This window comes from Rhea pennata, chromosome 2 (genome assembly GCF_028389875.1).
Source record: "Rhea pennata isolate bPtePen1 chromosome 2, bPtePen1.pri, whole genome shotgun sequence".
Classification (NCBI taxonomy): domain Eukaryota; kingdom Metazoa; phylum Chordata; class Aves; order Rheiformes; family Rheidae; genus Rhea; species Rhea pennata.
In genome coordinates this window covers 120,096,916-120,122,494 of record NC_084664.1, presented here as the reverse complement: position 1 = coordinate 120,122,494, position 25,579 = coordinate 120,096,916, and the positions used below count along the sequence as shown (strand labels likewise).

At 44.8% G+C, this 25,579-nt stretch overlaps 1 long non-coding RNA gene across 1 annotated transcript; it reads right to left on the bottom strand.

Annotated features, from left to right (window-relative positions):
* On the bottom strand, window positions 1–25,579 carry LOC134137375 (uncharacterized). The gene is made up of 2 exons (XR_009957681.1): window positions 25,348–25,579; window positions 1–200 (listed from the first exon to the last, which is right to left on the bottom strand). It is a non-coding gene; the product is annotated as an uncharacterized LOC134137375 (long non-coding RNA).

Here is a 25,579-nt window from a genome sequence, read left to right as displayed (position 1 = left end):
ACAGATCTAAAACTATTATTATGAGAGGAACCATATCAATTATTTTCCTTCCATGGACATTACTGACTTATCATAGCTTTCTAGTGTGCCGAGCCTTTAAAGCCAGCAGTAAGAGGAGAAACATTGTATTTCATTTCTGTCATGTAGGGCTTCTTCCAAATCCTCTTGTTCTCTCTAGTTGCAGGCCATTGGAGGAAACCCTGTAAAAGAGGAACAGGGAAACAGTCTTGTAACAGGGAAACAAAGCGTATTCGACTTGAGCCTGCATCTCCACACACCCCCCCACACACCTGTGCCCCAAAGACTCTAACAACAGCATCAGGAACAAAAAAGGCTTTGCTGTGCTCAGAGGAAAATAAGAAATGTGAGCATCCCGCCTGGAGAGGAGACAGAGAAATCATGTAGCTAGAGGTTATGTCGCAAATCTGTGTGAACAGGGCATGGGCCACTTCTTCCGGAGAAGAAAGGAACCACACAGATGGGAAAAGATATATCATAAACTAGGTATGGAAGTCTCCAGTTTCTCCCACTTCTGGGACAGGTATTTGCTTCTGGTCTCTTGTGCCCAGCCCCTAACTCACACACCTGTCAATGACTGCAAATGCCGTTATTTTTCCTCATATTTTTCACATGCAGAAGAGATTTCAGCATGCACTGAGGGGGTAGAAAAACCATGTGTTTGTCACAGCTGCCAGTGCTGCTGGTCTGTGTCCGTCAGTGAACATCCAGTCCGGGGGCAGAGGAGGCTCCCTGCACAGGCAGCTGCTCTCCGACAGGCCACGGACCTCACCGGGAGGTCCCACGTCTGGCAGGCGGTGCAGAGCCGGAGCGGCATCCCAGCTGCCTCCTGTCCCTGTGGGGCCAGAGGGGTCGCGGCCCTCTGGCAATGTGCAGACAACGGCCTAAGGGCCACAAGCAGGCGAGCGCAAGGAGAGCTTCTTGCTTCTTCAATGGGAACCTAGATAGAGCTTAGCCTAACTCCTTAGTCCTGTCATCTCTGCCCCAGCCTGCAAATTAACACCATCATCCTAAATCCACAAACTAGGCAGAGGGAGTTGTTTTTATTTAAAGGTAACATAAAAGGCCTATAAAAATGTTAAAAGCCCCACATAATTATCTTATTTTATTTTATTTTAAGTCCCATGGTATTAATTAAAAAAACATTATCCAACTTGAAAATTTGATTCCTTCTGCCTGATATGGGGAAGGAAAAGAATCTCTTGAGAAAGGTCCCCAGAGTCCTTAATCACCATTTAGGGGCCCTGCTCTTTGAAGGGCCATAGAGGAACAAAGTGGTTTGGGGATTAGCGGATGGCTTTTATTTCTTCCCTAATGATGAGAAAAGTGCAACGAATGCCTAGGGCAGATGATAAATTGAGTCAGAATATGTTGCACGAGTGCCTTTTGCTAAGCTAGAAGATCAGTGTCAACAATATAAAAAAATGCCTCTGTTTGCTTGTAAGAAATAATGTTTGAATCGTTAAACAGTAGAGATGGTATTGGCCATATTTAACTGCACCGTACCTGCACCCCTTTGCAAATATCCCCTTTGAAGTGACATCAAAGGGTCTGTGCACATAAGGAGAGGCTGCAGCATCCATCATTTCATCGGTTATTCACTGTGGAGCAGAGCACAACCGAACTGAGCTGCCTGCGCCCCACAACCTCATTCAGGGATGGCCCTGAAAAGAAAGGCCATCCAAAAGCCCCTAAGACATTTTTTTCCATAGGAAAGAAGAAAATACACTAGGTTCCTTTTAATGTTGTCCCTAAACCACTTGGAGCAGGGGCTTCCTTCAGCCATGGGAAAAAAAAAAAAAAAAAAAAAAAAGGTTAATTTTACGAAAATACATTTTTCAAGTAGATGCTCTGTGGAACTTTTCTGAAAGCATCTGTGGTGAGGGTGAGGAATCCAGGGCTGAACCAACATTCACGGAAGTCACTGGAGGCTCTCACTGATTTCACAGAGTGCCCAGCTAGGACTGAGGTTTGAGTCAAGACTAACAGGAAATGGAAGTTAGAAAACTTAGTTGGTCAGAGAGATATGAATCAGGAGCTGACTGAATGGAAAACAACCAAGTCTGCAAACCAGGGTATAAAAGCTTTTCCTTGATAAGGCTGAGTACAGTTCCATCTCAGAATGTAGACAGGACTTACCTCTTGAATAATACTACAGGATTTAAAAAGATCTCATTTCTTCTTTCTTTCTTTTTATAGACTTCCTCTTTGTGCAGACACCATATGAGTTGTAGAATTCATGCTGAACAAGGTGTCTGGATAGGCAAAGATGGTATTGCAAAGACTTCTTGACTGTAAGGAGAGCATGGGACTCACAATGTCTACAAGTGCTAAGACTATACATCTGGCCACTGGAGAAAGCAAAGATGGGTTGGGGAGAAGTGTGATGTTACTGAGCTCGAGACATCACAGTAATTTATTGCTTTTTAACTTGGAGGAATGGTATGAGTTTGTAAGCAAGTCAGCTGTAAAAATCTCTTGCAACGCACCATCTCCCTACTTGGATACCTTCACTCAGCCCAGATCACCAGGTTCTTCCATTATAGGTGAGCTACTATGAAGCCCACAGTGAGGACGCTTCCCTGATGTAATTCTCCTACCGTCAAGGAGGAATTTTAGCCATGCAAGTACCAGGGAATATACCCACACATGAATGTACACATGGAAGAGCTGTTGGAATTGAAGAAAAACATTGATCTAGAGCTCTATTCACCTCCTTTGAAACTAGTGAGATACTGGAAGGAACAGCTAAATAGCATCCAACATCACCAAAGGTTTCCTGTGTTCAGTAAAGATCAAAGCTGCTATGTTCTTGTGGAGTCTCAGTCATTTCTAGAGGGACTGATCTATTTGCAAATTTGTCTGAAATGAAGAGAGAATTGGTCAAAGCTGATCCAGATCCTGCAGCTACCTCATTAGTGTAGCAGGATTTTTTCCATTCATTAAGCCTTATCAGATGAATAACAGTATGCCTTGTGTGAACTGGGGCTCTGGCAGCACGCTGGGGATCATCTTGCTGATCTCCTTTTACTTTCTGCATTAAACTTGTCACATAAGAATACCAAGTCATCGATGACCACAGAACCATCTTTGCAAAAGTAGCTCTTTCATCCCTGGCACTTGGACTAGATCCCAGGTGATAACATTTTTGCCGAAATCTTAGTCATTGCAAAAGGATGCAGTATTTGTAGCCTCTCTGTGGTGCAGTGATGCCTATTTACAAAAACTAATCTTGGATGAAGCTGGGGATCTCATCAGACAGGAGGTTATGATATGTGCTTGTTCTCCCTCTCCATTGATTAAGGAAGATAATATGTTCAAAAGTATAGTGGTTTGTGCCCAGGGCTATACAGTTCAGTGGTGTCTGGCAACCTCCCCCTGCTTACTGCAGCCATTTCTAAGGCTCTAAAGCACTTTATGAGGAAAAATACAACCTAAATACATACTACACAATTTTATTCCGTAAGATATTTTTAGTAAGTAACCCTCATCACAGATATATTTTTGGTATAAATGTTTTAGCATATTTAGTATAAATACATTTTTTAAATGTAAAAACAATTTTATGCTTTTTATGCTCAAATGATTTCACAAGATGAGCCTGGGAAGGATGAGGAGTTAAGGCAAAGACCTCAGGATTTCTGAGATAATTAGTGATGTTTTAACGATGAAACAGCATGAATAAAAATGCCAACAGTTTATCTCCATGGAGACAAATAAATTACCTGCTACAACAGAAAAGCAACCTGGTTAGCACCTTCAGATATTTGTAAGGAATGAAAAAAATAATGATAGAGCAAGTGCTCCCCAGTTAACAGATGGCAGGGAAAAACAATATGTCCTAGTGGAGAATGAAGTTTAGCATCATGCTTTGCTGCACATTACATGAATACACAAAATAAATGCTAAATTAAAGTTACTGTTTGCATTAAAATATCTCTGCTATGTAGATGACAGAGAAATGGATGAAAAAGGAAGATTACTGAAGTATTTAAAATATAAGGAGCTAGCGAGCTTTTATTTGCCTCTCTTGTATAAAAAACAAATGTAGGAGCAACAACTTTTTTTAAGGTTGGAATAAGAAGCAAATACTTTTACTAAGTCATGGAGGAGTAGGGATTAGGAAAGCATTGTGGTCAGGAAATGTAGGGATGGGTACAACCTCCAAAGATGCTGAGGAGAGAGGATCAGGAGATGATTTCTACCTATGTCAGGAATGTAAGACTGCCAGCCTCTATGTCTATGGAAGGGAATAGCAGAAATATGGATCAATGATTCAAAAAGGCTTTTACAAAAAACAAAACCAAAAAAAGGGTTCAAAAAAAGATTCAGGCAGCTCCTGAAGCCTTCAGTAAACGGTTGAGTGTGTTCCTAAGCTGCTGATTTCTGAAGCATCAATGGTTAGTCATTTTAAAATATGGGACTGGGATCTATGGACTTTTTGTCTGTCCTAATGCGGTTGTCCTTGGAGTTCCACCTCAGGCACCCACTTCATAGCCCTACCTCAGCCATGCACCCCATGAGGCACTGCATGGTGGGGCTCGGCGACAGGCGGGAAGCCTCTGGGACCAGCAGCTGAATCCTCCCCGACATGCCTAACTACCACTGCTGGGAAGGAGCGAAGGCTTCACCATGAAAAGCAATGCCACAGCTTATTAAACCCTCGGGTCAAGGGAAGACTAAGAATGGAGAGTTGATTCCCAGAGACAAATTTCGTTGTGGTCTCCTCATAGGCTGAAGAAAAAAGGGAACGCTACCCTTAATCACAAACAAAGTGGAAGATGTCAGCCTCAAACATAGGCAGCCCCTGAGGCGTAACTAGAGACAACTTAACTTTGGAGCTAGTATGAGGAAAATAGGATCCTTCTGGAACATTACAGTGAACACTGGAAGAACATGTTGCAACTAGTCAGATAATCTAAATACACCAAGACAGAAAGGATCCAACAGGGAAAGTGCCACTGAAATTAATTCTAGTAATGTGGAAAAAGGGAAGAGAGCAACAGGCTCAATGTTCATACGTAAAGATGTGAGAGATTAGGATGAGCAATAAGCAGAAGGTCTTCCAACTCTAAACAAGCTGGTAAAAGACGACTATAAAAAAGCTGTACAAATAAGCAGAAGTGATTTTAAAAGATATTCAAAGGAGTAAAAATAAATCTTGAGTACTGTCCTCCAGATAATGCTTTTCCACACCGCCGTAATGTCTCACCATTAGAGAAAGTCATACTGCTCTAGCACACACTGTCACCTCTGTTAGATGGGCAAGGCCATAGACCAGCATCCCTACAGAGCGGACTGAGGATTGGATCTCATTTCTACAGATTCTGGAGATTGTGTGAGCTTTCAGAGAATAAATATGGGAAAGATTTGGCTAAAGAAAGATATCACAGGGCATTTCCAGGACATATGGATTTTGATTTCATCTGAATGAAAGAGAAATAATGAAATAAGAAAGAGAAAAGCCAGATTTACTCTATCTTTTAGTAGTTTTTCCAAGTGGTATTTATGCATGAACAGGTTAATAGAAGACAAGCTGGGGTAGGACACTTTAATGTGTAAGCTGCCAGTGTTTCATAGGAACATTTCATTCCTCCCAGTTATAATGTTTTATATACTTATATAAGGAAACATGAAGTAGAAAACCCTGCAAAAATTTTAATCATCTCCTAGCCAGAATTGCTGCAGAGAAAAAGAGGGAGAAAGATGCTTTTTGTTTATTTCCTTTGGGGAGAAGATCAGATACCGTGTGGTCATAAAGACCTGAATTGACAGCAATAACAATTCCCCTTTCCCAAAGAGTTTGCAGTGTATATGTGTGGGGGAGCTGTTTTTGTGTGTGAAGGGGGGAAAGAATGGCATAAATGGTCTTTTCATATCCAGAAATGCTTTATTTTCTTATGAGTCATAGCTGGTTTGAGTAAGTCTTTCTAAATACCTCATATTTTGGCTCTGGGCACAGAAAGCCTCTGTCAGAAATCAAATTTCTTAAAGTCACTGTGAGGATTTATGTAAGCTAGGGAGACTCATAACCATTTCCCACGCTGCAGACACTGTTCCAGCTCGTTGGCTGTAGCAGGGCTGGGGACCCTACAGACCATAGGGACCATGCGGAGTTTTAACATTTGCATGCAAGCCTGCTTGCATCAGATTAAAATGAAACAGTTTTTGAAAAGTGGGCAGTGACACAGAAGCCCATCTGTACAGGTGGAGATTAACTGGTACCAGCAACAGTTTGGGGAGGGGGGTTGTCTGGGTTTTGTTTGTTTTGGTTTTGTCCAGAAAACATCCCTAGGGATGCAGAGGATAGCTGCTTTTAGGGAAGTCTTCTGTGCCGGCATCTAAACAGAATTTTTCAGGATGCTCACACTTAATTCATAGTGTTTCACATTTTTCAGAGTCTTTTTCAGTCCTCTACCTAAGCCTGAAATTTTCAGTTGTTTCCTCAAGATTTCAAAATTGGAATCAAATCCTGCCTCTGGGAGGAGACATCCTTTGGGCCACAATATTGTTGCCCTCTCCCCCACCCCTTGAGCCAGCCTGCTTGCTAGGACATCCAGCCTTGCCAGAGCCAAGGCTGGTAGAGCTGTTATGTGAGTACGTGACTGATTTCAATTTGAGGATTTTTAGAGCATGATAGAAGGTAGGAATGATGGGAGGCTTTGTAGTCCTCTTAGTTAACTTCCTATCAACTGAAAGCATTTTCTCATCTATCTCCCTGCAAGTGGTGGGGGAAGAGATGTGGGAAAAGCCTTCAGCAGTGCTAATATCCACCACAGCTCTTGTTACAGCATTTCTGGATCACTTCACGTGTTTCCTTCTTATCACTAGGAGTGATGCCTGAGAAATGGAGAAGCCCTCAAAGAAAACCTGCTCTGACTGGCTTTCTGGAAGCTGTCAGATTTACTGTGTGTTTTTCTAGGAAAAAGAGAAGATTTTCAGGCAGAGACTTTGGAGACAGTGCTTTGGATGATGAGAATAATTTCCTTACCTTTTGTCTGCTTGGCTTGTTCCAAAGCTAAATAAGAATCATTAAAACTTCTTTCACCTTGCTGCAAACCAGGTCTAATGTTGAAGCAAGGCTATCTGTGAGAATTTTACTGAACCACATATAAAAAGAAATGATACAGTCAGTACACTACTAGCCCCACATTTTCTATTTTATACTAAAATCAGATTTCTCTCATCTATTCATCTTCTAGTGCACTTTGAATATATCTCTCCACCACAGAAGTGATCTGTAGAGGCTGTCTTCTCATTCAGACACCTTTCTCTCATTGTAGCCTATGACTTGATTCATCCCTGAAGTTATTTCATTCCCACATATACCACATATTCACATCCATTAATGAGCCTCTTTCCTATTCTGAAAGTTACTTGCCATATGAGGAAGGTGAATTTATTCTAAGAGGAGTCAGGAAAGCAAGCAGGAGAGAGAGAGAGATTTCTTAACAAGCAATGGCCACAAGATGCAGCTTACAGTAGGGAAACTTTAACAATTACAATGAAAAATCGCAGCCAAGGCACAGGTCAGGTCTGAATTTGTCTCTTTATCTTGCCGGGCTGCTCTGCAGCTCTGACATCACCTAATTTAAGTCCATCATTCCCTCGCTTCCTACATGGCAATTAGGCTCCAGCAAGAAGCTGAATTTAACCAGAAGGGCTCAGCATAGCCAAAAGAGAACTCTGCAAAGGGTCATTTGCTCCATCCAATCAAACCAATTTGCTGCCAGACCACTGTGTGCGTGACACACTGCAATCCCTTGACCTGCATGCCCTAAGAGGACAGTCCCTGAGTTTACTAGGCTATTGCATGGGCCAGTCATGCTGGTATTTTAATTGGCAGCATCCTCTGTAGTAGGTACCTGTGCCTGTACTGCAGCCGCAGCCACATTTGCCACCTGACAGCCTAATTGAAAAACAAGCACTGGGACTCTTCATCCCATACGACACCCCACTGGAAAAAGTCCAACCAGAGGAAGCAAAATGCAGTTCAAACCGAGGCCTTGTGGGGCTGCAGTTTATGGGGAGCCATGCTAAACCTGCCTCTCTTGGCGAACAAATTGACCAGCCTTCACACCTGTCAGCAGGGTTGGACAAGCCTCTAAATTATTACAGAAAGCAAAAAATGTCTAAAATTAATATAATTTAGAGATCAGATTTGCCAGAAATCTGAGAAGAGAAAAAGGAAATAGGTTTTCATAGTACTGAGACCAGTCAATGATCATCTTTTAGGAAGACCCCAGCCTGCCATGGCATGTCACAAATCACCAGCAGTGCTAGTTTTTTCCTATTTAACTCCCTTGTGGGGTCAGCTAAGCTCCATGCGTTCCCATTCAAATGCCTCTTTCATGAAGCTGCATGGCAAATGCCTGTACAGGCTGTGCCCTCAGCCCACAAATGCCACTGCTTGCATCTTGGTCCCCTATTAAAGGGATTTGCCCATTCTCAAACTACCTCCCGACTTGTCTCTCCATGCCACAAATAAGGTTCAGATTGGGTTGAGCAGCAGTACCTCATTCTCCACCCTTAACACCCTGCTGAATTAGGGAAGAGACAATCAGTTGAAGCTGGAGCCACATTCAGTACTGGGGAAAAGAGGCTATATTTTAAAATTTCAGAGCATTGGGAAAGTATCATGGGCTGTCTTAAATAGCAGCACTTAGCACAATGCTTAATACAAAGCAGAAAGGTGTCCTGTCCTATCAGATCACAGCTTGTTTCCCATGTCTGCCCTTATCAGGCCCACCAGTCCAGTCCCTTCAAGTTTTCTGGTCATGGCTAAAAGGCCAGAAAACAATCCTGTGATAAAACAAATCCCTATGGTGCTGTGGGCTTGTAGAAAAATCTCCAGTTGGATTTCAGCTCCTGCTGGACTAGTGCAGTCTGTTGTGATGGTAGTGGTGGTGGTGGAGGCAGTCTGCCACAGTGGTGGTCATTGGTAGTGACAGTGGTGGTGGCAGTGGCAGTTGTGGTGGTAGTGGTGGCAATGGCACTTGTGGCAGTGATGGTGGCAGTGGCATAGGGTTGCCTGAGCTTAGGTGTTGTGGGATTCAGGGTGCTCTAGTAGGAACAGCAGGGCTGGCACAAATGCAGGGACTGAAGTCAAGGAGGATATCACAGAATAACAGAATGGCCGAGGTTGGAAGGGACCTCTGGAGATCATCCAGCCCTACCTCCCTGAAGTAGGGCTGTGGCTGAGCCTAAACAAAGTCCTTCTCCAGGCTCTGCAAGCTGACCTACCAAACAAGCTCTTTCACACCCGTCTGTTAGCATGCACAACTGGAAATAAATTTCAGAAAGATGGAGTTAAACTTGATATAAACCACAAAAGGCGTATTTTCTATACACCTCCCACAAAGCATTTCCAACCTAACCTAAACTTAACATTGCCAGCTCTTCAGAGATTTTCTTGAAGTCTTGTGATAATGGGTGTTTTTCCGAAAGCCTCAGCTCCTGAATGGAAATGATTACATGAGAATCTTAGCTGTCATTAAAGGTAAGTTTCTATCCCTCTGGCCCATAAAAGAAAGCTTGAAACAAGGAAGCAAGTTATCATAATGGCCTAAAAAATAGAAGATAAATAAAAAGAACCCCACAGTAACTAAGATTCAGCACAATTCCTGATTTTGTAACATTTAGGGTTAGTAGTTAAGTAACTGCGTGGCCATAACTCCATCTTCAGGTGAGCTGCCTTGTGCTACCAAGAATTGTAAAATAATCATGTATAAACCTTTCTTTGATAGTTGTTTCATGGTTGGACACCTTTTTTTTTTTTTTTTTTTTTTTTTTTTTTTTGATGCGTAAAGATAGAAACAGATTCAGCAATGTAGGTGTACACACACACACACACACGCAAGTCAGATTCCAGGTTTCCTGGTGTAGACACAGTTTTCATGATTTCAGTTATGTTGATGGGAAACCCAGATAAATTAATCAGCCTCACAGGAGTCCCATGTTAGGTATTGTTCTGTTACAATGGTGCTGCTAAAATAGGATGCAAAGATTCTTAGTTTTCTAATCACGGTATTACGAATAAATGTTACGTAGCAAAAAATAGCATGCTTTTATACATCCCCTCCTTATTTTTCTAAAAACTGAACAACAAATAGGAAAAAAAAGCGATAAAAAATAATTTAATCAACATCCTAATGTGGAAACACATTCAAAAGTAGCAGAAAGAACAGGAACTACATCTTTATCTTGGCATCTCTGTTAGCTTTTCATATACAGATTTAGCTTCAGTGCACACTTAAACTTTTACATTTTATTTTTGAAAAAATAAATATGTTACGACAGTACAGAAAGAACTGTACCATTTGACACAGGTTGTTTACATTCGTTAGATCAATGCTACCATTTCATTTGAATTTAATTGCAATACTGCTTGAAAGATCAAAATTCACAAGACATTTCCTTTTTTGTTCTTAACCGTGAATAGTTTGATGATTCCTTTTTGCCAGTGAAGGAGAGCATTTTTAGAGTCAGTATAACTGACTTTATTGCCCAGATCAAGTGAAACACAGCGGTAGGTGCTGCATTAATGCACTGGTATTGTTTTCTTCAAGATAGAAGTGAACTGTAGAAAAGAAGTAGAAATAGAAATTCTAAATTGATCAAAAGGGCAAAGTGTTTTGTGACCTTTGAAATAACACTGCAGAAATCCAACTGTCTCATAAGCAAGCAAGAAACAGCATCATTAACAAGCTATGCATCAAGCAGATCAGTCCAAAGGTTCATTTGGAGGAGAAAACACTGTTTTAAAGGTTTTTAAAAGCAGATCACATGTGCGCATACACTGTTAAGCAAAATATATTCTGAGCCTTTTCTCTTAACACTTTTCATTTTCTAACTAAGATAATTCAATGACTCAGTGAACATGGCTGGCATTAAAATCTTGGGGGAGGGAAAAACAGAGGTAGCAAGCTCTAAATCCTCTGCCAAATCCCCTTTTCATAATTTATAGTCTGTCACCAGTTTATCACAGAGAACTGTCCCTCTTTCTCTCATTCTACAGGCTCCTTTCCCAGTGGACAGTCCATGCCAGCTGTCTCGGCAGCAGGAACGTCCTTTTTTTCCCAAGCCTCGACCTGTGGGAAAATCTTCATTGGCCAGTAATTGATTCCACCCTGCCAGCTCCATTACTTTAGTCTACAGTCAAACTGCCAGCAATCTGGAGACAGGCAGCCGCAGCCCTCCCCGGCTCCCGCTATTGAAGCCCGCTCCTACCAGTGCTGTTAGCTACCGGGTCCTGGAGTTGATGTGTCAGCCCGCCCTGCAATTAGCACTAATCTGAAAATTGGCCTTTGCTAGCAAAGCCAAGCACCTGACAGCTAATTGTTTATGTCAGATTGATGTGCATTTAATATGGAAAGGTTATTTATCAAAGGGTACTTTTTTCTGTTTGTCTTGGTTCAGAGCAGGGAGAATTGCCACAGGCACTTAGAGCCCACAAACCAATAAAGCTCTTATACTTCATTTAACTTAAGGAGCCTTCTAAAACTCCTTTTAAACTCTCAGTGTAGTGCAGTGCAGTACTCATCTATTTATATTGCTTATAAAGAAACTGCTGCTAACCAAGCAGTTATTGTTTTTAGTCTCTTTTTTTGGAATCAAAATATTGAGGGGTGAAGAAAGGTTGATAACAGAATAGCAACTGCCAGCCAGCACTGGAATTAAAAATGCATCAAGTTTTGACTCATCTCCAAAGTCTTGCCAGCCTTTCCTTATACCAGGTTACTTTAGTATTTACAGGATTACCTACACTTTCCCTCACTTCATTGTATCATAGAAAACATGCAGGGTAAAATATCTGTCATATGGAATTTAGCACAGGTTTTGCCACTCACTTCAGCAGAGCTGGGCCGCCAGCGGTCATAATGAAGAGACAAAAGGACGAGGTTACCCAGGTCCTGATCCAGCGACTGGCTCACAGCGGGCAGAGCCTCGCATCCACACGAAGCCCCACGCGTTGCAGTGGAGCTGGCTGACATTCACCTACTGCAAAATAGGGTCTCTGGTCGCCAAAGGCCTCCTCTAAATGTTTCCCAAGGCTGTAGCACAATCACTAGACTGAAAACAGGGTGCACTACTAGCGTTACAATTGGAAGCACTTGTCTGATGTTGAACATGTTACCATTTAGCTGTGCTGTAAATAACTTAAAAAACCAAATCGGTCAGGTATTTGACAAGAAGCATGTTTGTTCTGATTGAGCAAGCACATTTCATGTTGTGTTAAAAGTCTTCCTAAAAGATAATAAATCTTTCCAATTGCTCAGAGGAAATTAATATATCCTACCCAGAGGCTAGGAGGTCAACACAAGGTAATAGTGGTACACAGGCAACTGTAGCACAGAAGCAAGAACTAGAAAAAAAGATGATGCTTTTGAATGAAGTAAGAAGATAGTTTCCAGTATGGAAAGAGTGTATGAAAAGTAATAAATCAGACAGGACACAAACACAACAACTGTTTGATACAAATCATACTCTGACAGGGAAATGAAAAGTACTAGTGTGATTTGTATGAAACTTAGATTCATTCCACAGATGGAGCAAAACGTTCTCCATGTATGTGAAATGTATCTTCTTTTTAAATGAAGGTGGTCAAATATTTCACAAAATATCTGTTCTCTAAATACGATATTTTAAAACAGAGAAGTACACAACTTATAATCTTCCACTAACTTCCCACCATAAAAATTTAGGCTGAAAATATCCAAATATGCAGGGTCTGGAAAGGACACACAAAAGCCTCTCAAAAGAAAATGTGAATTAATTTTCATTTCATCATTCATTAGCCTTTGCCTGGATACCAACATCTATTCATTACTTCCAATATTAAGTTTTATTCTCTACAGTGATATGTTTAAGAAAATTGATAAATTAAAAATTTGGAGGTGAATTAAAAACAGTCAGGTTTACTCGGAGCAATTGACTGAGAAGCACGAGCAGAAGAAATGGAGATGCCTCTGAGGTACACAGCTTACTTGGTTTGGGTTTTGGTGCTGGGAGGAGTTGCTTTCAGAGTTAGCGTTGCACATGCGCCGGCTTCCAACAGAGCTAATGGCAAAAGTTGACCTTAATCCTGTATGATCAGGATTAAGAAAAGCAAGCTGCTAGGCAAAACTTTCTGCAGTATAAGACCTATGGGTTGCAGCTTTGCCAGCCTGGTCTTGCTCAGCTGAGACCAGGAAAGTCACATCACCTGCTCTGATGGGTCCAGACACACTGAGCCTCCCAGGCAAAAAGTCCAAGGCTGCTACACTTTTTAGAAAGAGCAGCAAACATCACATTAGTCAGCACCGACACGCATGAGCAGCCCATCGCTCCTGGCACGTAGCTGCAGTGCGCAGCATGCACAAGACGACGGGCGGGCGGCGAAGGCTGGGTGCATCTGGCGCAGGCTGCAAAGGCTTGTCCGCCTGCTGCGGGAGCGCGCGCGTGCTGCCGACCCAAAACGCTCCTTCTGGCACTGCTGCAGAGAACATTTACACTAAGCAAATGCTTAGTTTTAAATATGTGCTTAAACCCCTCTGGGTTGGTCCTTGACAGGGATTTAAGGATGTGTTGGGAAGTTTTGGCAGTGTTGGTTTCAACTTGGCCGGCTAGGACATGTTGAAAGCTACATTACTGCATCCTCACTAGAGTTTTGAAATGTGTTAATTAAGACAGTCTGTTACTAGCCCTTTCCTTCCTACACAAGACAAAACCCGCTGGGTTATAAACATGTCTGAAGTGATTCGTATGTTTTAATGCTTTCCTGAATATGGATCAATTTTAACACTTTTTATAACACTTGTATCCCAGCCAAGACAAAGCCAATGACTTCAGTGTGATTGGGGCACACGTTTAACGTCCTCCGTTGAATAGGATCCTAGAACAGAAGAGAGTTCAAGAAGTCAGCCAGCTTATTCTGTCTCAAGGAAGGAGAATTGTGGGGTTGATGTTTGCATAAAATGTCCTTAAAGATTTCCAGTAACAAAGATCTCACAAATTCCCACAAATTCTACTCCTTCATTTTCCTTACTGCTAGTTCTTATTCTATAAGGCTGATACAATTCTTCCTTACTGCCACTTAAGGAAGGTTTTTTGTGTCTTCCACAGACAAGAAGAATGTTGTTCCTAGCAGCTGACAGTTTCTTCACCCTCAACACTTTCTTCAGCTCAAACAACCTTGATTCCTTCAACATTTCTGTAGAAATGTTTTCTATGCCCCTGAGCACTGTTCTCTTCTGCACTCTCTGCAGCTGGCCCTCATCTTTCTTCAAGTACTGAACCCATAACTGGAACCAGTGCTGAGTAGAGGGAAAGGTTGTACTTGTATGTCCTACAAGCTCCCTGGCCCACTAGGACACTTGACACTTGTGTTTTTTGCAACATGATAATACTGAATTGTTATCTGCTGCAAGCTTTTTCTTTTTTGCAAAACCATTGCCACTGTTATATCTGCATGTCATTACTCATCTCAAGTGTAGAGCCTCGTACTGGCTCCTGCTGTCTGTTTTTTTTTTTTTTTTGTTGTTTTTTTTTTTTTTTTTTTTTTTTTTTTGCTATTTGCCTTTCATTTAATGATATAATATTGGGCTCTGCTCCTACCCATGGACACATGGGCATAGTATTCCCAGCAAGGAGAGCAAGTGGGCATACAGGGTCAGAGAGCTGCTGGGCTCCTCAGTGCTCCCCTGCTGACCTTTTGTAGCACTGAGGTTTTAGGGGGGATTCCCACAACCACAACTATCCCCCACTTCCTGAGGAGCAGCCTCATCTCCCCTGTCCTTCCCCCTACCCTGATATCTCTCTGCAGAGTCTCACATCAAGGGGACCAACCTGCCAAAGGAAATTCCCATCTGGACTTGCAGCCTCTGCAGAAGTCCCAGCCCACTCTGCATCCCCACATCGCTCTCCTGGAAGGGAGGATGAAGTTGCTCCTGCACCTGTCTGTTGAGCTCACCCAAGGCACAAGCTCCCTCCTGCAGAAGTTTCTGACCCACCAGAGCTCTCAAGGTGGGACAGCTGTGTCCTCTCAGGCCTCTCCCTTGGTGAGTCCAATGACCTGATCGGGGGAGCACCATGGGTGAGCAAGCATGGGGTGGCAGCCTCACTCACTATGGTGTCCTATATGTGGTCAAGTATCCCTGAACCCGTGAAGGGGCTCTTTTGGAAGGCGAGTCTTGTTTCTGTCTTGGAGAACATGTTCCTTCTGCAGAGCTCAGGGCCACAGTCTGGGCTCATTGGATAACCCGCAATCCTGAGAACAGCTGTGTCTGCTTGAAAGGTAAGTGCAGGAGCCTGACTCCCTTCCACCTTTGATCTACAGCAGAGCTAAGAGTCATGCTCCCCGCTCTTGCATCACTCAGTAGCAAACACAGGGACTTCTTTAAGGGTCTGTGGGTGAGATTCATCCAAATTCCTCCATGACAAATCTCCCTCTTGCCCCAAAAGATGGCTTTGATGATGGACTCTCCCAGCATCATTCTTATCTGCAATTTACACAGTATGAATGTTACTAAAACCTTACCTATCTGCATGTATTCTGGTGTGGTGTATAACAGCTCCTAGTTCAGCAAGAGTTTCAGCAGAAATAAAGGAATTTTTCATTATATAAAGTTTTCTCTTATTCAAGTATTAGTATCACTGGATAATACACATCCCTGTAATCTAGAACAAGGGTTTGCTTCTTAGAATGTAAAAGCCTCTCTCTATCAGATGGGAACACATAAGTGTCTTGGTCAGCTTATATCTTGGATTACTTCACAAAGAAGGAAAAAAGGCAAGCATTTCATCATCTAAAATGAGCAAAAGAGCTCAGCATGTCCAACCAAAACAATGACCTGATGCAAGAGCTCCAGTCTATCAGGTAAAGCTTGGGGAACATTTTAAATAAGGAAAAAGAGTGGAAGTGAAAAAAATATCATCATTGTATTATTCAGTAATGTTCCTCTGCTAGCATTAACAGCTTATCTTGCCATCTAAGCACTTGCAGATAACAGACTCAGTTTTATGTTGAGTACAGGCTGTACCAAGTCACTAAAAACCTTCTATTGTTAAAGCTTATGTAAAATGGTCAATCAAAGTGTCACTTTTTCCTGCCCATCCCCCAAATTGTTATGCTGCGTAGTTCCTTATAAAAGCCATGCACAAAGCAGGAAGGCTGAGAGCAAAGTGCTGAAACATAGAAAACTGCCCACTGCAGAGCTGACACACACAGAAATCATGGCACCAAGGCTCCACAGAGCTAATATCAGAGGACTGCACTGCAAAGTCACCTAAGTGAAGAGAGAGAATATCTCAATTAAACTTAATTAGTGAATTTTTCTTTGTAGAAAAGCTCATAATTAACAACATGATCAGTTGAAAAGCTGCTGAGGTCATTTCCCTCCTTAACCGGTGCAGTAAGTCCCAACTACAACACAAAAGTGGAAAATGAAACTGGAATAGGCTCAAGAGAAGCAAATGAGTTTTGTAGTTATCTACTCCAAATCCATCTTTCTGAAATAAACCATGCCAGATCTAAGTAATGACAAATCATGTGATTTGATAACTGAATTCAGAAAGTTGCTTGTTTTTCAAGTAGGTTTCCATACACACTGTAGTGCAAGTTTAAGAGACCTCTCTGAGGAGACACTGACCGCTCCAAGGTGGCAGCTGCAGTCTGGTGCTCTGTGTTCAGTGCTTGAGTGTGGCAAGAATCATTTCCTCTGAACCACAGAAATCCCACAGGCCTCATGAGCAGCATGAGAGCCTTAGAGACAAGTTCCTACTCCAAGTGAGGCCCAATCACCTCAGCCATAGAGGTACCATCAGAAGTGGTGTGTATGCCAGGCCTCATAAAGGCAGAAAGTTTACCTAAACAGGATGTCAAATTCCATACGTTGCAAACTTTTTTTTCTGAATTTGTATATTCTCCTTCATGCACAGATCAGCACAAGCAACGTGAATTTTTTGTCTGACTGCAATGCCTTGGTCAAATTTTCATAATAGATAGGTAATGACACATTTCTCAGGGAATACAGTGCTTTTGAAGCAGATGCAGAGGAATGGTGGAGTAAGGTGAAACTCAATTTTAACTAATCTCATCTAGTTTATGCAGAACCTAGGATGTGGTCTGCACAACTCATCCAAGAGCAGTTACCTGGTTTGGGGTAGATCATGAGAAAAAATAATAATGCTGGTTATTCTGGATCAGACTGATATTGTCCAGATTCAAATCACTAGCTGTTCCGACTTTCCTCACAGTCAGCACCGGCTTCTTTGCATGCAGTGATCCTTGATTTATCCAGTCCCCCTCCAGCCCATGTAAACTTTTACATCCCCAGCATTTTGCAGCAAGGAGTTGACTACATATTTTTTGGAGAACCTTTTCATTTTTGCTTGTTCTGAGTATCCTACATACTGGCTTCATTCAATATCCCTTGTTTTTTGTTCTGGAAGAGGTCATAAGCAGTCAGTCCTTCCTCGAGCCCCTTCAAGCTACTCATGGCGTTACAGACCTCTATCATACCTGCTCTCGGTCATCTCTTTTTCTCAGCACTGAAAAGAGGTAAATCTGGTGCATCTTATGCCAAACACTCATATTCCTGGGAAAACTGAGCAGGTAAGAGAGTGGGATATGTTTGTGCAGGGTTCAGACAAGCATTTGATAAGCTCTTGCTTAACATACAAATATCTATCACATTTCAAGACAAAAAAATCAAGCAGAAGTTCTGATTAAAGAAGGGACCGTATGATATGCCTTCCCCCGGCAGTGATTTTTCAAAATTTTTGTCCAGATTCAATCACCTACTCTAACCACAGGGATACAGAGTAAATAAAGGAAGGGAACAGGGAAAATAGTTCCAACTTTTTAGATGACCAAGGCATATCAAGTCTAAATGCAGCTTGTATCAACAAGAACAGCAAAACGCCAGCATATCTCATTTTCTTTTGATATACATGGGAGCTTGGCATTATAGATTTAAAGGAAATGTGTGTATCATAGCACATTGTGCATATGTCTCCCTATATACAGTGCACACACACACGCGTGCGCGCGCGCACACACACACACACACAATACCCTTACTTACATGGATATCTACATCATGTACTGGCAAGTAATGGAGAAGTTTAGCAAACATACCTAAAATATCTCAAATGCTTAAAGATGCCAAACAAGCTCAACACATCATTTCCAGAGGGTATTTTCTCCCCCAGCCCTCCACATCCCTCACCCCTTCCTACCACAGTTACTCCTTTTAGCTTGCAGTCTCAAGTACTCATCAGCTAGGAGAAGACGACTTGTAATTATATCACTTGTAATTGCCAGCCAAAGCCAAGAGCCAGGGATCTCCCCAGCGTCTGGCCTCACTCTCTCCTTCTTCCCACCCTGCCGTCTCTCCTTCCACCCTGCCCTCCCAGCCTTTCTTAGAGAAGGGCTCTTGCTCCTTGCTGAATCTCCTCCTTGCTCTGATCTTTTCTGCTTCTACACCAGCATCCCAGGCAATTGCATGGCTCAAAGCACCCACTGCGGCGGTAGTTGAACAGTACCAGTAAGACACAACTGTGATGTTTTGAAGTACTTTGCCACACTGCAAGACCATGATTAACCCACACAAAACTGAAAGCTAGTAAATACATGCGGAGGAAGAAAGCAAGAACAAGGTGACAGGCAGCCCTTCGGTGTGCAGACCTTCCGCGGTGGCGTTGGGCGTGCGCCCAGCCCTGCCCCACGATGCGGGACCGGGGGCAGCGAGCCATCTCGGGAGCCAGCGTGAGTTGGCACTGTCACAGGAATTTTGGACAAGTCGACCCTAAAATCGCAAAGAGCCGACTGACAAATGGCTTTCACGCGAACGGGGGCTGAAGACCAAATACGCTCTGCAGAGAAATCTGATGGGATTAAATAGCAGGGAGGGCACCTGAGAGGTTGCACAGGATGATCCAGCTAACTAAGCACAGGGATGATGGGTTGGGAAGAAGAAAAAGAAAAAGAAAAAGAGAAGTTAGGCTGTCATGAAGAAGCTCCTGGGCAGAGAAGCGGCAGTCTCAGAGAAGGGAGGTGGCTGCTACCTTGCTGTAGGCAGACTGAAAACCGGACTGAAGGAAGCGCCCGCCTCAAGCCTGCCGCCTCCGACGGCCCCGACTCCCCGGGAGCAGCCTTGTGCCGGGAGCCTTCCTCCCGGCCCCATCAGGCCGGCGAGCGGCCGAGCTCCCCCGGCGCGGGGGCATCTGCGGGGCTTTCCGGGGGAAGCAGCGTACGGGCGTCGCTTGGCTTGCCCTCGCCGTGCAATTAAAAAGGAGGGGGGGGGGAAGTAAGCAGCAAAACGGGTCTCCCCTGGGGGAGGCAGAGGAGGGAGCACGCTCTCCCTCGCAGCCGCCTGATCGCTCGCGGGGCCACTGGCAGCGCAAACGAGCGGTTGCAATTAACGGAGCCCGGCTCCGACGCAGACGGCGGCTCCCGCCGCCCGCGCGCAGTAAATAATTCAGGGCTGGCAGCTGCGCAGGCGTGAGCGGGCGATGCCGCGGCGGAAGGGCGGCCGGCCGCACGGCGGGCGGAGGCGCGGGGGCCCGCGGTGCCTCCGCGCCCGCGCCCCGGCGGCCCCCGCACCCCCCGCGCCGGGATCCCTGGGTTCTCGCAGCAAAAAAGCTCCCGGAAAAAAAAAAAATCCCTCGAAGCCCAGTGGGGCGGCTCAGCTTCAGCTTCGCAGCTGCGTTACGCCTACACCGGGGAAAACTGCAGTTCTCATGTTTACAAACCTGAGAGCTTTTTAGGCTCAAACAGGCCTAAATCAGAATTCTGAAGAGCGTTTTAAATTACAAAGAACGCTAATAGCCTTATCGTGAAAGGCGAGCGCGCTGTGAATACCTGGCAGGAGCGACCCAGACCTGCGCCTAAATTACATGGGCACTGCAAACGTCCCCCTCTGCTAATCTGGCTGTGCGAGATGTGTGTTAAGGTACCGACCCTATATTGCAAAACCAAAATCTTCCAGAATTACCCTTCAGGGTGGAGCAAAGGGAGACTGTAAACGCTCTTAAGCTAATCATCTACTGCATGTCAGGGGCACCGCACAAAGACTAGTAAATGTGTGTCGGCAGAGACTAATTTGAGATGCAATGGAGGAGGGGGAAAAAAAAGCATGGTCAGGTTTCTACCCACATCTGCATCCAGTCCTTAATCTCTACGTTCCCAAGAAGAGAGAGGGCAGGAAGGGAAGTGACACAAGCATAAAAATAAAGGGTGTTTTTTTTTCCTGGTCTCAGAATGAGCGAGCTGTTTCTTCGCTAGCACCTCAGTGTGGACAACCGCAGCAGAATCCGTTCATTGACATTCAAATCGGGCTCCGGTTTACCCGGAGGTCTACGTGTATTCATCGGTACGCAGCCTCAGGGGACATATGTTGCATGTCAGGAGCTTGTTGAAGTGGTTCAGAGGTGTCCCGCACAGGCTCAGGCTCCCGAAAGCCCCTTTACCCTTGCTAACTATTCCCCCTCCCCAGCAAACATATTGGACTGCAATATTGGCAGCTTTCCTGGGAGCGCTTGCCTTTCTTCCTAATATGCAAGTTTTTTAGCAGCAAGAAAATATTTGATTAAGGAATGTACACAGGAATATAGAGGAATTCTTCTGAGAAAAAGAAAAAGGTGTAGATCAACCCCCAGACTTTAAGAATTTGAAAATTAAAAAAAAAAAAAAAAAAAAAAAAAAAAAAAGAACTAGAAGGGGAATGGCAGCCCGCGACACTCTGTGGAAGCGCAGCAGCATAGCCAGGGACTGAAGTCATGGCAGTGAACAGCGGAACAGGCATTAGGTCGCTTTGCTAAACAAGTACCTAACTGAACATACGGGCAGAATGAGGTGCTTCAATCAGCCCAACCTCTTCACCACTGAGCTCACACATATTTGAAAATGCTGGGTATGCCCCATTCAGCTTGTCTGTATTTAGGATGAGTAATTAAGAGAGTGTGATTGTCAGAAGATCAAGCCATTGCAGATCTGCGAAGGCTTCAGATCTATTCAAGCACTCAAATGTATGCACTGAATAGTCTCATTACAACCAATGGGCCATGCAGCAGCGTGGAAATTTGGGCAGCAGTATGGGTTTTTGCACATCAGAGCCATATTTTTATCTCTTTGAGGACCAAAGTACTTATGCATATATACACTAGCTGAAGAACAACAGAGTGATCCTTTATGATAGTATGACTATAATCTAACTTGACAAATGCAATTGTCAGCATCCCTTAAAGTAAATTACCACTATGCCCCCTTGGCTAAATCCTGAGCTCATTCAAGTAACAAAACAAACTGCTCTCTCCCAAGAGTTGTGTTCTCTGCATTGTGTTTTCTGACATGCTTTCCCACCATCAACCTTTCATTCTGTTGAACTAATTTATATTGTAAGCTCCGGAAGGCAGGGAGGATAACTCCCTTTCATCTGCTGGGGAAGTGCGTGCCTGCCCTGAGCAACACAGCAGAGGGGGCATATCCCTGCAGGGCTGGCAGCACAGGCTGGTGTCGAGGGGATGGAACAGAATAATATGCTATGCATAGCTATGGTTTTCTAGAAATACAAGGTCATAGGAGCTGGGAAAAGGTGGTGGTCACCGACCTCCTCTCTTCAGAGCTTGTAGGGCATCGCTGTGGTTTGTACCAGCAGAGCACTGCAGCGCTTGGCCATAATGTCCAGTGCTCCACTCTCGCTGCTAATATCAAACAAGGTGTCCAAAATAAGGTCAGAAACTTTGCAATTGAGCTTGGCTGCTGCACAGCCCTTGGGGGAGCTGGCTGGTTTTCTAGACCTTCTCAGCCCTCCTCTCTGACCAGCTCCACAACACGCAGTGCCCCTGTTCCCTGGGTGGCTCTCGCAGTCACCAGCAGTCCAGGTGGCCACCATCTAGGAACAACACAGCTGAGGTTTGGGTCTTTCCAGGGCTTTGACAGCAGTGCAGTCAGGTGCTGCCAGATGCACTGTTGTGATGTGGCCACCAGGACTCTTCTTTTCAATCTAAATGGAAGAAATATAACTTCTGCACCCTGTTTTCTCCACACAGTACCCATGACCTAGTAAATACACATTTGTACTATATCCCAGACACTGCACATCAGGTTAGGTGGCACAAGGGACCACGCTGTTGGACCACACGATTTTATGCACTTCAGAATCAATCCAGGAGTATCTTTGACCTTTGGATTCAACTTAATAAACATTGAATGATAACAGTATATGGAGACAAGAGCCCTTGCTCTGAGCTTACCATTTCAGCCTGACTTTGCCATACAGCAGTAGTAAAATGGCCCTCAGGGACAGCTAATGGCTTTATCTCAGCAAGACTTCCCATGTATTGCTTCCTATTTCCGCAGTACAACTGCAGGGTGGATAAAACCTGAGATAGATAGGACTTTTGTTTGTTATGTTCTCACTTTGTTCTCTGCATTTTTCTTTATTCTTTTTTTTCCCCCCGCCTTTACCTGCCTTCTGGTTTGGGGCACGCTGAAGATTTGTGAGTCAGTCACAGAAATGTGCAAAGCTGTATTGACATCGGTATAACTCACACAAAATTAAGCTCTACAGCCTTGCCAGAGTCTAAGTCAAGGCCGTCTGGGCTGTCACAGCTTGGATGGATAGTATAGCTCAAGAAAAATCATTCTCATAATTGGTGGTGGCTATTCATTAGGTGAACTCCTTTTATGTCAGCCCTGGACCTTAGCCCCAGCCTATGTGCCTGCGCTGGTGACATTTTTAGGGGAAGAAGAAAGGTCCTGCTTTCCATGTATGCCTTGTCTCACCAGGACACAGGTCAGGCCAGCTGAATCCCCTGCCCAGGGCTGCATCTTGCCTCCTGGGCATCCCTCCAGCGCTGCCAGGCAGCACTGCCTGCCAGTATCCTCTGACACGCTGCTCTGTCACGCTGTTCCCACCATCGGGAAAGGCAAGTGCCCCACGCTGGTGCCAGAAGCACCTTCCTCCCTCCCTCCCGTTCCCTGCTCCTGCACCCGTAAGCATGTCTATCCAAATAACAACCATCCTTAAAATGTATAAACTGCAGGGTTCATTTTGGCAAAAGTCCATCAGAAATTCACCCGGCTGTGAATTCCTGGGGCAGGGAGGCAGCAGGGAAGCTGTGCAGGAGCAGCGGCCTCATCCGATGGCTGAGCCGGGGCCAGGAAAGGACACATGTCCTTGGCCATAGCAGCCCACCTGTGCCATAAGGTATAAGATGTTGATCTTGAAAATCATCTTAGATACAGTCCTCTCCTGCTCATGTGCTTCATGTGTGGAGATTTTAACAACAGGATAAAATTCCCAAGGACTAACAGGTTTATTGAGACACTGCTACGCCCCCCGCGCAAATGCCAGCCCCTCCTCTTGAGTGAAGGCATACGGCGTGTCGCCAGGCGATCCACGCAGAGTCAGAAACGGGAATTGAGAAGGCAGAGGTGGCATCTCTCCACATAACTGCAAGATCGGATCCTGGGCAAAGCCGGGAGGAATTTGTTCTTGCGGCCTGTGACCCTGCAGGCGCTACCGCCACGGGCCATCCCAGGCGTCCGCGGACAGCTGGGCACCAGCAGCCCTCTGCGCTCCCGCCCGCACGGGCAGGAGACCCAGCGGGTGCCGGAGCCCCGCGGGTCGGACCTGACCACGAGCCTTCGCGCATGCGAGAGCGCTTCTCGTCATTACTACTGTTTTCAGAAACGCCAAGCATCAGGAGGAGAGAAAAACAACAAGTATTTTAAGTCCTGAAATAAGACTGCAACGTGCTTGCTTTACACAGCAAAACAAGGAACAACAAGGAAATACATCGGGGCTCACATTCATGTGTGAGTGATCACCCACATGGGCAATAGCACAATTCCACTCACACAAACCAAAATATCTATCTGATATGAAAGATCAGACCTTTCTTTTTTTAATAAAGATTTCCAACGTGCTGATACTGTTTATAATGAAAACAAAAATTCCCTGAGAAATTATTGGCATGAACTTTGAGGGCTCTAAATTAAGGCAAGCCTAATTTTCCAATTAGGCAGCTTGACAGGCAAGATGACATGTGCGGCGTAGACGGGCGGCCTTTAAACTGCGTTTTTATGAACATTTCTCAGGACTACAGCAGCCTTTCTATAACTAACAGCTGAGGAGTGCACTTTCCCATGCCGTCAGGGGTGAGGAGGTTACGACTTAAGTATTGTGGCAGTTGTTTTTCACACAAGACTCCGGCTCACTGCAGCTCGCTTGAAAGAGCCCAGTGCCCTGGAAAGGGATGGGCACCCCCAGGCCTCCCTTGCACCCACGCGCACCCACGTGCACCCAGGCCCCCACGCTGCTCTCTGTCCCCTTCGCCCAGCCCGATGCCCACCACTTGAGCCGGCAGCTCAGTTCAACCCACCGTTGAGCCAGACGACTCGCAACACTAAGTGGGAACGGGCGCTTTTTTCAAAGCCGTTCAGCCGATAAACGAAACTTCAGCTGCCCCGTGATCCCGCGTGTGCAAAGAAGCTGCAGCCCGCGGTGCAAAGGGCACAGCAGGAAGGTTTCAAGCAGAGGCTGCTCCTTCACAGCTTGCGCTCTCCAGGTAGCTGCCTGCCTTCGGGAGCTCCATCTCTTGCATCCTCACTGCTCCCCCAGCGCTCACGGGCCCCCGAGGCTGGCCCGGGGGTGGGACATCCTCGCCCCCCAAGGCTGGCCTTGGGGTGACGCGCTGTGGCCACCAAGGACATGCTAACAGCTTTTTGAAGACTTTGCCACCCCAAACTGTTACGATCGCAGTGGTGGGTCTTCGGGGCGACGAACAGGGACTCCCTGCCAGCAGGCGAGTTGCTCGATCGCGGTCACTGGAGACAGCAGTCAAGCGTTCTGTCTACCAGACAGAAGGAGGGAAGCCACTCGCCACCTTTTGCTGTGCACTTTTGTGATTTCGAACAAACCGTAGCAGGCCTATTTAAATGTCTTCTTCTGGCGTGCTTTGAGCAATTTAACACTGGATCTACGCTAACGTGCAGGGAGTTGGGGAATGCTCACCCAAGTACTTTTGGCAGATGGGAAGAGCAGAGCATAAAAATACTGGTATAAAAATTACGTAAAATGTATTATTTTATACTATTATAAAAATACTGGTGTCTACCTTATCAACAAGTTGTCCCTAGGGTGGACTACCATATCAACACAAGTTCTCCACCTCATCCCAGGTGAAATCATCTGTACCATTAGGAGTGGTGCTGCCTGCACGGCTGATCTCTGCAAGGGGCTCTGCAAGAACAGCCTCATCAGTCAAGGGGTATCCTCAAAAACCAGTTGTGCCAACTGAAAGAAGCTTGTGGCAGCTACATTAACAAAACTGCCTTTTTACCTGGCGTGGCTGAAGCCAAACTCCGGGCTGATGGACACAGCCTGGCATGCAGGAGCCGGAATCGGAAGGAATCTGATGCCGTCTTTGCCTGAGCCTGTTCTCCGTTGGCTCATACACATAGTGGGAATAAACCAGCAGGGACACTTCATTTTGTGGAAGATAGTATAACACAGTAGCCACAGCCTTCTTTCCACTACAGGGCAAGGAAAGACAAATTGAACAAGCAGCAAAT